Below are 16,104 nucleotides of genomic sequence, written 5' to 3'. Positions count from 1 at the left end.
CATACAAAGTTCTCAGGGGAGCGTACAATTTGATTAGAATGAGGGAGGGGGACGAATGGAAAACCACCATGTTCACCCCCCTGGGGGCCTTTGAGTACTTAGTTATGCCATTTGGATTACAGTCGGGCTCCGCCTGTTTTCAAGCTTTCATGCACCATGTGTTGGGGTCCCTGCTGTACAAGAACTGCGTAGCCTTTTTGGACGACGTCTTAATCTATTCAGACAATGAGAAGCAACATGTCAGAGACGTCAGGGAAGTGCTAAAGAGACTGCAGAAGCACCAGTTGTGGGTCAAGCTGGAAAAATGCCAATTTCACGCCAGAGAAGTAGAGTTTCTGGGGTACAAGTTGTCAGACAAGGGCCTAGCTATGGACCCCAGCAAGGTGCAAGCGGTGCTGGAATGGAAGACCCCCAAAACCTGGAAGGACGTGCAGAGGTTCCTAGGGTTCAGTAACTTCTACAGGAAGTTCATCAGGAACTTCGCCCACTTGACAGCGCCCATCACAGATTGTCTCAGTAGCAAAAAAAAGTTCGTCTGGACAGAAAGTGCCCAGCAATCCTTTGAAAGGCTGAAGAAGGCGTTCGCTTCGGAAGAGCAGCTCCTGCACGTGGATCTGCAGAAGCCAATGTGGCTGGAGACCGACGCGTCAGACCGGGCCATCGGGGTGGTACTGTTGCAGCCGGGGCCCCAGCAGAGCTGGAGGCCGTGCGCCTTTTTCTCGAGGAAGCTGAGCAAGTCGGAGCAAAACTACACGGTGTATGACCGCGAGCTGCTTGCAATTTATGCAGCATTTCGACGATGGAGACATCTGCTAATAGGGGCACAGCACAAGATCCAGGTGTGTACGGATCACAAGAACTTGGAATACTGGAGGACTGCGCGAGTACTCAACCAGAGACAGATTCGATGGGCACAGGAGTTCTCCAAGTTTTTCTTCGAGATCCGGTACGTGCCGGGAGAGGAGAACGTAAGAGCAGACGCTCTCTCCCGGAAGCCGGAGTACATGGAAGGAGAGGGCCCGCCGGAGGTCAGACACGTGTTTTCTGAGGACCGATGGGTGTGGGGGGGAGTGTTGGTTGGGAGACGAGAACTAGCCGGGCTTACTAGAAACGACGAATTCGCTCAAACAAAAATCAGGGAACTCCGGGACGTAAGAGAAAACCAGGGAGGGTTTGAGGAAAAGGAAGGGGTACTGTACTACAAGGGAGCACTGTACGTACCGGGGGAGACCTTGAGGGGAAGGGTACTCAAACAACTCCACGACAACCCAACAGCGGGGCATTTTGGTCAACACAAAACCATGTTGCTTGTCACCAGGCAGTTCTGGTGGCCAAGGGTAAGGGAAGATGTACAGGGGTGCGACCGCTGCCAGAGGGCAAAGGGGGAGAGGGCTGCACCCGCAGGGTTACTGGAACCCTTACCCACGCCGGGAAGACCCTGGGAGGTGGTATCCATAGATTTTATGACAGATTTGCCCAAGTCAAGGGGGAAGACAGCAGTCATGGTAGTAGTCGATCTGCTAACAAAAATGTGCCATTTCATAGCTTGCTCACATGCGGTAACGGTGGAGGAAACTGCTAGGTTGTTTGTAGATCACATCTTCAGGCTGCATGGGGCTCCCTCGAGGGTCATCTCGGATTGCGGGAAACAATTTACTTCCTGGTTCTGGAGGAAGCTCATGGGCTTGCTGCAGGTCGAGGTAGGCTTCTCGACGGCGAAGCCCGGAAACCAACGGGCAAGCAGAAAGAGCGAACAGTATACTCCAGCAATACCTACGCTGCTACGTCAGCGAGAGACAGAACGATTGGGTAGAGAAACTAGCGCTGGCTGAATTTGCGTACAATAATGCTGAACATGTGTCCACGGGAATGAGCCCGTTCATGGCCAATTATGGGTGTCACCCCAGGGCCTTCCCGGGGAAGGGGGAGGAAGGGTGGAGTGTACCTGCGGCAGAGCAGTTTGTGGAAGAAATGGAGGCCTTGCACCAGCAACTTAAGATGAACTTGGAAAGGGCCAAGGAAATTTACAAGAGGCAGGCAGACAAGCACCGTCGGGAAGGGGAGACCATACGGGTGGGAGACCGGGTGTGGTTGTCAACCCAAGGGTTACCTTTTAAGGGAGGGTGCAAGAAGTTGCGGCCCAGGCGGCTGGGACCTTTTGAGGTAACACAGCAGGTGAACCCCGTGGCATTCAAGCTCAAGTTGCCTGACAGCATGAAAATACACCCGGTGTTCCATAGGTCCCTACTCTCACCGTACAGGGAAGGGCGGGAATTCCCTGGGCGAGGGGAAGAAGTCACCACGCACCCGCAGGTAGAGGAGAGGGAACACTACAACCAAGCCACGGAAATACTCGATTCCAGGTGGAGAGGGCGCCAGGTGGAGTACTTGGTAGCCTGGGAGGGAGAACCCGAGTCAGAAAACACGTGGGTTCCAGCGGAGGCCATCAATGATGGGTATCTTGTGGAGGAGTTCCACCGCCTGTTCCCAGATAAACCTAAACCACTAGCGAGATTTTGGGAGGAGCAATTTGGAACCACGGAGGATGAAGAAGATTTTGTGGGTTTTCCTGCCTCCAAAGAGGAGGGAGGAGAGGCGTCAGAGGAAGAGGAATCAGACTGGGAGGACCACCCCGCGGGAAGAAGTCGGAGCGGGTGGGAAGCGGAGTTTGAATCCTCAGGGGATGACGACAGCTCCTTCCGGGGATTCCCAGCATCCTCGGCCAAGGAGAGGGACGAAGTTGGGTCAAAAGGGTGGGCCGAGGGTGGAGGGGGTCCTGGGGGGGAGATGGATGTCAGGGAACTGACATCAGAGCCAGAAGTGGAGGCAGGGCTCCCAAGTGATGCCGGAGAAGGGCCAAGCAGGGAGAGAGGAAATTCATCGGCTGGGGAAGGAAATCAGCATAACACCAGGGATAAAGGGGGGCGGTTGAGGGAATCGGAGAGGTGTCTCCAGGACTCTTCGCTGGAGACCAGCGGGGAGAGCACAGGTCCTCCTCTGCCCACACCCACCCTGCGCAGAAGACTTCCGCACAGGGAAAGTAGGCGTAGACTTGGCGTCAAAGAGCTTCTGTGCTGGAAGAAGTTTAAGAAACGCCCACTGACGGATTCTGCTAGCGACTGAACAGCCACGAAGTGAAGGGCTGTCCAGTCAGGAAAGGTTTAACCAGGCTACCTAGCCAGGAGTGGTGGCAAACTTACGCACGAGCAACCCCCATACATCCATCACAGTTCCCATTACCATTAAGCAGAAATATTTTAAATAGTAAAATTATCTTTTCCTACAAAACTTTACTTTGTATTTATCTTATTGAGTATCCATTCATAAGAAGCAAGAGAAGGGAATGTTCACTGTGTTAATATGCTTCATCAAGCTGTGTATCGGCTCAAAGGTGGTAGATATCAGTCAATGAAGAATTACGTATTTTTAAATATAAAGTTTTTGAAAAAATAGAAAATATAAAGAATAAACAAACCCCACACATCTGAAATACAGGAACTGTTTCTGTGCAGTTAATTCCAGTAAACTAGTTATTACAAATGCTTTTATTTCTGCCCAGAATACTACTGAGTATCATAAGAGAAACTAGTTCACTATTATACAGTTTTCCATATATAAGGAAATGATGTAAAAGAGATAAGCCATTTTCAAAACAGATCAGCTTGTCTCTTTAGCAATGGAAAATGTCAGCCTAAAAATAGCAAAGCTCTGTCTGTCCACATAGTTCTCTGCTTCACCTGCATGGCATTCCTTGATCCCAGTCCATAAATCCTATGGCGAGGATTTGTGTGACATGTGTGTTCTGCATTACACCCAGTTGGTGTGATTATAAACCATAAATTGTGGCTATAATATTTGCATTAAATGTGGAACCTGAGCCTAAACATGTTTACTTGGAAGAGAGTCCTACTCATCATATTTCTGGCATATATGTTTTAGATTACAGTATTTATAATATATGAAATAGCATTTTGGGGAAGAAAGTGAATGTATTACAATAAACAGCTCAGCTCCCTCTAATGGTGTTACTAATGCATCTCTATCAACTTATGGGATATTCTCTGCTGATCAGATCCCTGCTGATGAACAGTAAAGCAGATTTGATGTTATGTGAATAATTGTAAGATTATTATTTAACATCAACATTTTTTTTTAATCGAGCTCACATGGGGGTCCCTTTCAGCGTTATGATTCTATGATTCTACGATTTAAAGAAATTACAATAATTCCATTACTGGAATTCGCACATGAACAGAAAGAGGGGCATTAAATGCACTGATATGTCGTCATTTGGATTCCCGGTGGCATTGTTGTTGCTACGGCTTTTAGAAGACTGGGGTGAAATTTCCCAAGTCTGAATAATGGCATTCTGTCACTTAGTCTGAAATCTTCTCTTCTGCTCTCCAAATGGACAGAGCAATCTTCACTTTCTGTGTATCACTGTTGTGCTGCTGCTAAACAGATTGTCTGTTGTCCCGCAGAGTTGGTCTCATTTCACTAGTGGATAAAGCGATTCTTGCAAATAGCTTGCAAAATGATTTGGGATCCTTTGGGATGAAAGGCGTTATAAAAATGTGTAAAATTATTATTACCAGGGAGAAAGAAAGAAAAAACCCACCACTGTGTGTACTGTTTATATCAAGTGGGGAATGGGGAGGTGACTGTCTTATGTTAATGAAATGCCTGTTTCACCCTTATTACACTGGAGAAACTGTGGGGAAAGAGTTTATCATGTGAAAATACAACACCCATGTTCCTACTATAATACAGCAGAGGCCAATGAGACATGTGGTAATCTAAGGAGTGAGTGTTGATTGTTCAACTTAAAAGATGCTGGAAATGTGGTAGATCATAGAATCATAGAATCATAGAGTTGGAAGAGACCACAAGGGCCATCGAGTCCAACCCCCTGCCAAGCAGATGTATCTCACACTTTAAAAAACCCCCAAAAACATGGGAACTGCTTCAACTTGATTTTGCCAGGTTTCTTGGGATTTGCAGTACATTCAGCAAAGCAATGGCGTTGCTGAAGTACAACACATTGGAAAACGCCCCACAAAGCTGCTGTTACTCTGTTAATTGGGCAAGCATAAAAGTAAGTCAAGATGAAAACTTCGTTGCACTAAGATCTAGTTCTCACTGACAGTGACGGAGCTTCATGCTCCGGCACCGGGGGGCAGAGAGAAGGTGGGGGCGGGGCTGACGCGCACCCTGGGGGCGTGGTGCGCCACCTGCGGGGGCAGGGCTCCCAGTGCAGGCGGGAGGGCAGCCACAATGGCACCCCACTGGGATTGCACTGCCGGGGGCGGTGCGCTCCCCCCGCACTCCTCTTCCTCTGCCAGTGCTCACTGAAGTAGTAAAGACAAAGTGAATATTTTGGATAACAAAGCTCCTTTAATTCTTCATTTTAGAGAGCAGGTGAGGGCTTACAGATTAAGGTTGCGGTCCTGTGGTCTCTGGGAGGGCACCAATGGGGTCACAGAACTGCCAAATTTCCCATTTTGAGGGGAGAAAGAGAAGCTCATCTTCAGAATAGGAGATCCCTCCTCCATGAGGTTGTGGAAAGGTCAGCTCTCCTCAAGCGTTGGAGAGGTCAGGGAGGAAACATTCCTAGGGAATGTATGGGTTGTGGACCTTAAGAGCTACCAACCTCCCATTTGCCTGACACACTCTTGGAATGGGATAGGTGGGGGGACAAACTACACCAGCCTTGGAGGTGACAGAGCTTGTTTTCTTTAATGTAAGGGAAACTGTTTCAAAAACAAAAAACCGGAATATGAGAAATGGTTCATCTGCCTTTGGCTCTACCTCCATCTGTCCTCTTGGATTGCTCCACTCATGTTGTCAATAATGTGAGCCCACATCTGAACTGAGAAGTGCTGTAGCCCAGATCCATAAGGTTTGCCACCTCAGTGAGAACTAAGCTATCTATCTAAAAATGTTCTGCAAGAAAAGTAAAAACATTTTTTTAACCTTTGTTCCCTTGCATTAAGTTTGGCTGTTGAGATCAGAGTGAAGACTTTGGATCACAAAGCTCCTATTATTCTTCACACTATAGAAAAAAAAAAAAAAGATTTGCACTTATGCAAATAGTTACAATACTTTGAAATAATGTTCTGCTAGCTAAATGTATTTTTCAATGTACTATTTAATTATGGATATGCTTGATTTAACACTTAGTACCAAAATGCTAAAAATCTCAAAAGTGCTAAAGTCTACAGGAAGCACAATATTGCTGTATTGTGTGCAAAAGCATTTTAAAGATTCTGATTCTGGGAGAGCTTTATTGAAAACAGTACTTACTTGTCTCTGGGGCCTAGTGCTATCCTAGTGTGATACAGGAGAGAGAGAGAGGGAGAGAGAGAGATGGCCCTTTTGACACATAAACGCTGGGCACAAGCTAGCTAAAATTATACACATTAAAGTCCCATTGATTTCAAAGAGAGATTTTTGCATTTTTAAGTTGATTGACTTAAAAAATTAATCAACTGTAACGGCCCCAGTTCATACATCTGGCATGAATAGCAGGTTCAGGATGTTTTAAAATGAATTTACAAATAAGCTTTTTGGCTAAAAAGAAACAATACCAGAAATAAAGATGGATACTTAAAAGTTATATTGTGTTCCCTGTCTTCAGATCATATTACATGTCCACCATGTCTACTTCTATACCTTTAACTCCATATTTTTACTCTTTCACCCCTGCCTCTGTAATTTATTTGCTTTGTCTGATATATTCTGGCACACATTCAAATAACATAGTAGCTAAGTGAAATAGCATATACTTTCTACATTGCATTAACAGGAATTATTAAGTGGTATTACTGGGTGGTTTTTTTCCTTGCGCACATGCGCATGTGCACACACAGTGGGGGAGAGAGAAATATGTTATCACTTCTGTATTTGAAATAGTAGTTTCATTTTGTTTTGAGAACTGCACATCTTTCATTCTTAGCTGGTAGGCTGACAAAACCAAAGCAACCTGGATAAAAATGAAGGGATTTCAACCACCGTGAAATACTGTGTGACATAACGGCCAACATAAAGCCATCATTCTCAATGTTTACATTGGTACTGATTCTTAACAGCATGACGTTAGCTCAGTATAAAGCTATGCTTTTTCTAAAACAACTCAGGTACAAGGAGAGCCTTTAACAACCAATCATGTTCCAGGTCTATAAAGAATTACACTACCAACCCAAACTGACATGTACATTAAAGCTCACCTATGGGCACCTTAAATTTTTACTCAGAGCCAGGGATTTACTCATCCCGAGAAACACAATAGTTGTTATGTACATATATCATTCCAGAAATCAATGGATGTTCCAAGTGTTACAGTTCCGTACATATCCAATTGTTTTACAATTAACCCAATATGACACCTAAGGAGAAAATTTAAATAAGGAAATTCACATCTCGCAGAGTAAATCAGCATGATGAAAAAGCAAGCATTGACAATGCTTAACAATTTGGCTGCTAGTACAACAGCCTGTTTCTTTGAAGTTATTTATGTCTCTGTAGAGTTGCAGCAAAGGCTGATGTATGCAAAGCCATAGTACTTAATGCCAGAACTGACTAGCTGCCAGCATGTTAGGGAAACAGCATTGTGAAGAGGATGTCCAAGGAAACCCGGGAGCACAACTCTATGTATGTTCACTCAAAGGTAAATCCCTCGGAGTTTGCTGACTCCCAGGTAAATGGGTAGTCTAAATAGTAGTATATTGATTGACAGAAGAACAAATAGAAAGTGCCTATTCGCTCCTTAGCAATGCTTTACCCATCCCACCCCCTTTTGGCCTGGAGACACTTCTACAGCTGCATTGGATTGTACAACCAGGTTCCACTTTAAAGTGGCTTCCCACATAGCAGCAATAAGTAAGACAATGTGGTGATTCACTCAAAACAAACCACAACCCCTGATCTGCAACATGACAATGTGCAACTACTGCTGCTTTAGAATATTTCCCAATACAGTGGTACCCCGAGTTACATTCGCTTCAGGTTACATATGCTTCAGGTTACAGACTCCACTAACCCAGAAATAGTGCTTCAGGTTAAGAACTTTGCTTCAGGATGAGAACAGAAATCGTGCTCTGGCGGCGCGGTGGCAGCAGGAGGCCCCATTAGCTAAAGTGGTGCTTCAGGTTAAGAACAGTTTCAGGTTAAGAACGGACCTCTGGAACGAATTAAGTACTTAACCTGAGGTACCACTGTACTTGATAGCTAAACATACATACATTGGTTCTGAGTTAAGTGAACAATAGGGGCACAGTACAGAGTGAGAGTTCTTAAAGGAAAGCAGCCTTCTGTGCCTGATGGCATGCTTTGAGGGCTTGTCCATCATGCTTGCAAATGACGTTTATTTATTTATTTAAAATTGTGAACCAGCTCCTGTCTTTTGTGTGTGCCCAGCTTGCAAGAGGTTATTGCCATCCTGAAACAAGTTATGGCAGTGAACTGGGAATTTGGCAGTCTGGTACTGGTACGGAAAGATTCCTCTTAATCACGAAATCACTTGATTCCAGGCCAAGCGTAATAAACAACAAACTCTTGCATTAACAAGTCAAGAACTAGTGTGGCCCAGTGGATACAATGTTATGGCCACTTTACACATTACATTTTTAGGGATACACCTAAAAGGGTTTATGTATGCTTTAAAACTGCAGGATGTGAATGCGCCAAACAAAAATTTGGAAACACATATATATCAGTCATTACTGGCTTCTTCTCTCTGAGTGTACACTTGACATCGTTCCCAGACCTGTCTCTGTGTAATGTGTGAAATGGCTCTTAAACATGTGCTCAAGCTGCATTTCAGCTGCAGTCTCAAAAGCACTTTGCAGGATTAAAAAAAAAATCCACACAGAAATGACTTCTATGCAGGAACTATGAATCCTTCTTGTAGATCAAATGCGACAATTGCATTCATTAGGGTTTTGTTCCATGTCCTTGTGCTGGGATAGGGCTGGCACCAGGTTGACAAGGCCCTGAGCAATGTTCCTTCCAGTACTTCTCCCCGCCAAGCTCACCAGAATACAGATGACACTGGCCAGTGGCAGGCAGCAAAGGAGGTAGGCAGCAGCACAGCTCCAGCTGCACTCCCTTGGCCCAGCATTGAAAAGAGAAGCACTACAGGGCAAGGCAGTTGCAGCCAGCACCACTAACATCCTCTTTCTTAAACCCAATTCCTGTAGGCATTCAACCCAATCAGTACATGGAGGATGGAACCAAAAGGTTATATTAGGTAGGATCTATGCATCTATGCCTTTAGGAACCATTTGGTTCATCTATTGTCCACACTGTCTGGCAACAACTCTAAAGGGCTGTAGTCAGTGTCGGACCATCTGCTTTGGGTGCAGAACGTCCCAGGTCCAATCTTTAGCATCTCTTGGTAGGTCTGGGAATGTCCATTCTCTGAAACCCTGAACAGCTGTTGCCAGTTAAGTGTGGGCAATACTGAGCTCAATGGAACAGTGGTCTTGGACTGACTCCATACAAGGCAGTTTCTCATGCTCCTAAGTTGGGTTAGGTTTATTTAATTTATGACTCACTTCCCACAGCAAAAAAGCGTGACAATGATTTACAACAAACGCGGTAATAAAAATACAGAAACATATTGAAAACGTTGGGTAAACACATCCAATCACTTGTGCTTCCTAAAACGCCCGAGACAACAAAAACGTCTTTGCTTGGCGCTGAAGCATTGGGGAAAAGATAGTGGTGGCTGCACCTGTCTGGTCAAGCGCTTGTTTTTATAGTGCTGGGACATTACAAAAGCAAGACTTGTTTATTTATTTATTTAAAGAGGAGGCTGGCATCAGGTGAGGTGGCTCCCCATCCTCTCTAGGGTTGCCATATGTCCTCTTTTTCCAGGACACGTCCTCTTGTTCATGCGTAGAGTATTCATAGCGATCCATAGTTAAAAGTAAAAGTTGGCAAATGTGCCCTCTTTTTGGCACTTCAAAATATGGCAACCCTCTGCACCACCATGCCAGGTGCTGGTGCTGTGCCTTTGCCAAGATGCCACAATTATCTGCAGTTCCAGAGAACTTACATACACCATTGATTCCTCACACTCTTCCCCTGCCCCACCAGCTTATATCCTGCTTCCTGGAAGTGCTCTTGAAATGGCTTCCAAATGTTTAAAAATGCACAAAAATGCTTGCACAGGGAGTAAAGAGATTGCATGCATGGCAATCAAATCAGGCAACCCACAAAGAGGACCACATTATACCCTGCAAAAGAGAACCTTCCATGGATCTCACTTCCTCTCAAACTCCCATTCTTAATTATTATTGCGAAATCAATAAAAGAAAAGATTGTGTCAGCGTTATATAAAAGTTGTGTGTCTCACCTCCTGCACTGCAAATATGGACAAAGATAGCTTTTTATACAAGCATGGATAAAGGGTAGGGATAATTTGTTAGAGACACTTAAAGTGTGCACGACTCTTTGTGTCTGTTGTACATAAATATAGGTCAAACAGATTCCCTGAAATAATTGGTTGTGATGACCTTACCTGAATTGCTGTTGCTTATGATTCATGGAGCTCCAGGCTGTTCGATGGTAAAAAGAGCAGAAAACTGGGCAAGGAACATAATCGTCAGATCATGTAGAAGAATAGCTGTCCATGGCTAAAGAAAGAGATATAATAGGCCTTAAGTTTATTTTAGCTTTAGGATCATTTAAATCACAAGGATGGGAAACATATTGTGTCACCATGTAAAAGCCACATGTTAAACAAGGCAAGTTTTAATGTGCCCTGAAAAAACAACAACACCATGCTGAATTTAACACCTTGGGGCAATTTCTGTATTAGCAATTATTCAGAAGTAATCTTTCACCTTTGATGTGTCAGGAGAGCAAGTCTACAGCCAGAAACCCTGATGGCTGAGGTGGGCAAAAGGCACACTCCTTCCCCCAGTGGCTGCTTCAAGCAAAATAAAAATTTGGCAAGAGAGCTAGTCACATGGTTCTACCACATCATGTGAAGTTTGACATTCAGGTAGTTGAACAGAATGGATAGCCTATATGTTTTGTTTTGTTTTGCATTGCTATAAGATTAGAGACATGTTGTATTTTTTTTTAAGAAACCAGAGAGTTAGAAAAAGATTGTGGAATTTCCCAGTCAGCCCCTTCCCCTGGAATTCAGAACGACCAAGAGTTTTGGTTCCCCCTCTACCCCCACATTAAGCCCCAAGGAGAACCTTTTAAATGTGTCTGTAGGAAGGGGGGGGTGTTATTGCTTTGCTGTTTCGTTGTACTTATTTACTTGTTTTTATCCTGTATTTTATTCTGTGAGCTGCCCTGCAATCTTCAAATGAAGGGCACTATAGAAATCTAATAAATGAATGAATAAAACAAGAGGTTTGCTGCTTACACTCTGTGTGTGTGTGTGTGTGTGTGTGTGTGTGTGTAGATGAGGACGTCGAGTGCCTAGGAAATTGTCCCAGGGCTCTTTGCTGGGTTGCACACAACAGTATGTCAGTGACAAAAACCTCTTGACCATCACCATCGTTATGTACAACAGCACCAGGGAAAAAATTACATGTTCCAGGGCCTTTGTTGCATAGTGGGCCTGAGATATCAACAACCATGGATTCGTGGAAGAATGTAGGCCTCACAAAGAGGCCTTCCATTTGCAGCTGCCACCAATGCAGTTTGGATGAGGAAAGAGGCTGAGCTCATGAGTTTTGGGGTACACAGAGGAGTTGGGCCTGGGAGAGGTGTTTGAGCCTTCCTGGTGATGTCATTAGGAGCGGGGGAGGTTTCCAAATACAGGTGGCGGAACAACGTGGCAGCTTGGTGGTTGCGCGGGGGGCTGCTCTCGTGCATACTTCACCATGCATTAGAAAATCTAGATAATAAGGATAGTTCATCCCACTACCAGCACAAGCCAGGCGATTTCTGATATAAAAATATTATTAATTGATGAATAATAGAATGAAAGATTATATCACTTAATACACATGATCTCTCGTGCATGATCTCTACACACCTTTACATCTGCTGAATGATTTATAATGATTCCTCTGTGGGAAATCCCCACAATATGCCTAAAAATGATCCTGTGAATTGAAATTACTTTGTACTTAAGCAAAATTTTGCCAAAAGGCATCTTTATTGTTGGCAGGTCTATTATCATATCATTTCTTCTGAATGTAGGCAGTAGACCATGCCTTTTGGTCTACTGGTAGGATTCACATCATCGTGTATACCAGACCCAATTCAGCAAGGGCAAAGCCTCATTGAAAGCAGTCTTCCTTGTATGGATCCTGTTTCTGAATCCCATACACAAGGATGGCAGCCCTACCAACACACTCCCTTTAATGGTTTCTATGGATGCTATTTTTCTAGAAAAGGAACCGGGACTCACCATGAATGCCTCCCTTGTTCTATTTTACAGTGGTACCTCGGGTTAAGTACTTAATTGGTTCCAGAGGTCCGTACTTAACCTGAAACTGTTCTTAACCTGAAGCACCACTTTAGCTCATGGGGCCTCCTGCTGCTGCTGCGCCGCCAGAGCACGATTTCTGTTCTCATCCTGAAGCAAAGTTCTTAACTTGAAGCACTATTTCTGGGTTAGCGGAGTCTGTAACCTGAAGTGTATGTAACCTGAAGTGTAGGTTACCCGAGATACCACTGTAATGGCAATGGCTCCCACCTGAGAGGTTCCAGAACTGAGTTCCAGCTGAAAAAAGTCCTGGGCACAGTTATCTGTGCTGGATTGGGTCTGGGTGAACAACCCCGAAAAGACTGCCAGCATCGCCAGCTTTGACAGCACTTGCCTGGGAAGGGTCTGGAATCTAGGCTCCTCTCCTGTCCAAATAGACAATTTGGAGTACTGCTAAGAATGTCGGTGTGAAAGGGTCTATGCACAAACATTCCCCAGGCAGATTTGTGGCTCTGCACCCAGATCTTTTTTTTAAAAAGTTATGCTTTTTATTAAATTGGATAAAAATAAGGGAAGACATGTTGTTTGATCAATTGCCCTGATTAAGTACAGATTAAAGTCTGTAACCCAACACCTATTTACCTGAGAGAGAGCACCATTGAACTCAATGGGTCTTTCTTCTGAGTAGAGACATGTGTGAGATTGAAAAAGCATACCAGTTAATCAGCAAATTCCTTAGTCTGGGTTGTAGAACAGGCTCCTTTGGGACTCCCCAAGGTACTTCTGGTAAGCAAAGGAAACACATTTACAATGGTGTGTGTAAATCAGCTTTCTTTTATTTAAATGATGTGTGGTAGCATCAGATCTTAAGCTTCACTAAGGATCCTCAACAAGCGCCTTCTTTGAAGTGTTTAAGTGTGCAAATACAACTGGTTAATTAATCGATCAAACCAGTTAAAAGCCAGAGAGCAAACCAGCTAATCCCTTTAAATCGCTTAGCACTTCTGCCTGCTCCTGTTGCATAAGGGGGGAAAAATAATGCACGCCTTGCTTTAGCAACTTTTGGCAAAGCGGCTATCTGCGGGGAGGGACTTAACTGAGGCGGCTGTGAAGGATTCACCCACCCGCCCTCGGCCAGACCGAACTCACCCTCGACAAAACATGGAATCATGCTGGAAGATTTGCTTAAGGGGGAAAGGTCCACTCCTTTTTTCAACATGTTGTAAATGTGCACAACTTCACTGATTTTGATCTAGTTGTATGAAGCTGCTTTAAAAAAAAAAAAAAGTTAAGCCAAGACTTTATCTCAGTCTCCTTCAATGTTCGTGAGAAGAGGAGAGAATTTCCTTGATCTCTTTTCTCTTTCTCTCTTTGCCCGGGGGAGAGTAAGGCGCTCCGTTCCTGCCTGCGTTCTACGTGCTACGGAAATCCAGTCCGGATTTTGCACGCAGCCGGACTGTTCCTCTGGTTCAATCTATTTTTCTACTGCAGCCCAGAGAGTGACTGAGGCAGAATCACACGCAGTCACAGGATCAGTGGATCCTTGCACCATTAACTTACATGCTCCAGACTTTAGAGGAGCTGCAGAATTCAGTGCCCAACTACTTTCCGTCGCCTACAGTTGAAAGCTGCCCCACTCCAAAGCTGCCCCACCGTTCTACAGCCCCAAAAGCGGGGAAACAAACCACTTTGTGGGAGCCTGAGAAGCAGGGACTATTTTCTCTTACTGTGTCCTCTCCTGGGCTGCTGTAATGAACAACATTCCTAGGTTGAAGCCTCCTCTCTGCTTTGTGCCTATTAGCTGTTCCCGTTCCCTCCCTCTGCTGCTTGTTTTCCGCCCTAATAAAGATCATACCGGAAATAACCATTGCAGACCTGCTTGCGAAGTAACTAGGAGTTGGAAGTTAAGTGCTTAAGCCCCGAGATCTGCAAGGACGAATGTTTTGGACAGTTAACATAATTGTTTCTCCTGCAAAGTGCCAGCAAAAAAAGAAAGGAAACAGAAAAAGAGGGGGGGGGGAGCTGTGTGCAATTGCTCCACATACATCAAGAGTTGTCAGTAAAATCAAACTGACGTCATCCCTGTGTAAAAAAGAGCTTGTGTCTTTTGTTCTTCTCTCCCCCCCCCCCGCACCGCCCTGTATATCAAGATTTAAAAATCCACCTCCCGTTTATGCCACGTTAATTGCAATGCAAAAGGAGACCTTCTACTAAAACTTGCCTAGGCTGTGCTACATTTTAATGAATGCAAGCCTGCCTTTTGATCTCTCCGAGTCAGTTGTGCCGGAAGGTTAGTTGCATATCCTGGCTGCGCTGAAATTCGATCAGCAGAGGGGGTAAAGAAAAAGAAAAGCATTTTAACGGGAATCAATAGAGGATCATAGGGTCTGGGAAGGAAATACGTGTTGACTAGGAAATTTATGCATATATATTACACACGCACCCATATGTACATGACTTGTGGTTTTTTTTAATTAGCCCCAGCGATAAATACGCCCAGAGACAATGAAAGAGAAAGGCGGGGGTGGGGAATCCAGCTTGGCTGTGCTTCGTTGTGTTTTAGCTCCAGATCGAGGAGTTCGTGCACCGCTTCCAAGCACAGAGCATACATTTAAAGCGGCATGCTCCGAAAAAGATCGCGGATATTGCAAACGGGTCGCAATAAATTAAATCTGTTTACTCTTGCGAGTGACTTTGGCTCGCCCCGCCCTCTTCCGACCGTGGTGTCGTCGTAAGAGAAATTCCTCCGAGTTTGCACTCCTTTTAAGTTTTTACTCTCCGGAAAGGGGCTTGGGCATGAGCTGCGGGTGAGGCTAAAGGAAATTCTTCACTTTGAAAAGGAAAGATGATTTTCATGGCACATTTTTGAAATCGCTTAGATGCCCCTCCCGTATTTAAAAAACAAATAGGCACTGCTCAGCTTCTACACAAACAGAGACTTGATTAGCATAAAAATAAGCCTCCTTTTTCTTTTTGAACTCGTCTAAACGCACATTACTGCGCGCGTGCGTTCGGATTACAGTGTGAAGTCTTAAAAGTTTGAGAGGTCAGCAGTAAGATCGGGAGTCACAGGGATAGGGAATGGTTATTTCATTCTGTTAATTCAACACAAACACGCTCCCAATAAATAAATTAGGACCTTCAGAATTAAAAGTGTCAGCTGGTAAAATAAAGCATTATGAGGAAGAATCAGATTAAACAACATTTACACTGTAAATTTTACACAGTCAATAAAATAAAACCAGTAACAGGGCCAAGTTACGTTCACAGCACATTATTAATTTTTATCTTATTTTTTTAGTTACTCTGGACTCTTTCTCAGTGCTGGATATTAAGATTTTGTATGGAAAAAGACATGCAACAAGATACATATTTACTCAGAAGCAAGCTCCACTGAGGTCTTTATTCACAATTAAATGCATATAACTGCAGTGTTAGGTTGTAATCCTAACCCCATTTACCTGGGAGTAGGCCCCTTTGAATTCAGTAAGACTTACTTTTGAGTAGACATGGTTAGGATTGCATGTTGCCATTGTTATTGTTTCAAATTACACAGATCTTCTGGGGCAAAAACAAAACCCCTGATTGGTCCTCACAGGTCCCTAATAAGTAAACAGTGAGAGGTTAGGAAAACCATTGTGACCTAACGTTAGCCAAAGTTGTTGATTAATTTTAAAATGAAGTCCAGGCACTGGTACAAAGTCAAT

The 16,104-nt window shown here is 44.3% G+C and overlaps 1 long non-coding RNA gene across 1 annotated transcript; it reads right to left on the bottom strand.

The window, feature by feature from the left end:
• Positions 1–5,648: 5,648 nt before the first annotated feature.
• LOC309337695 lies at positions 5,649–14,686 on the bottom strand. The gene is made up of 4 exons (XR_014154502.1): positions 13,958–14,686; positions 13,040–13,180; positions 10,523–10,637; positions 5,649–5,943 (listed from the first exon to the last, which is right to left on the bottom strand). It is a non-coding gene; the product is annotated as an uncharacterized lncRNA (long non-coding RNA).
• Positions 14,687–16,104: the final 1,418 nt, after the last annotated feature.

Source organism: Podarcis erhardii (assembly GCF_964252035.2).
Source record: "Podarcis erhardii genome assembly, chromosome: 3".
Lineage (NCBI taxonomy): Eukaryota > Metazoa > Chordata > Lepidosauria > Squamata > Lacertidae > Podarcis > Podarcis erhardii.
This window is presented reverse-complemented; position numbering and strand designations above follow the sequence as displayed.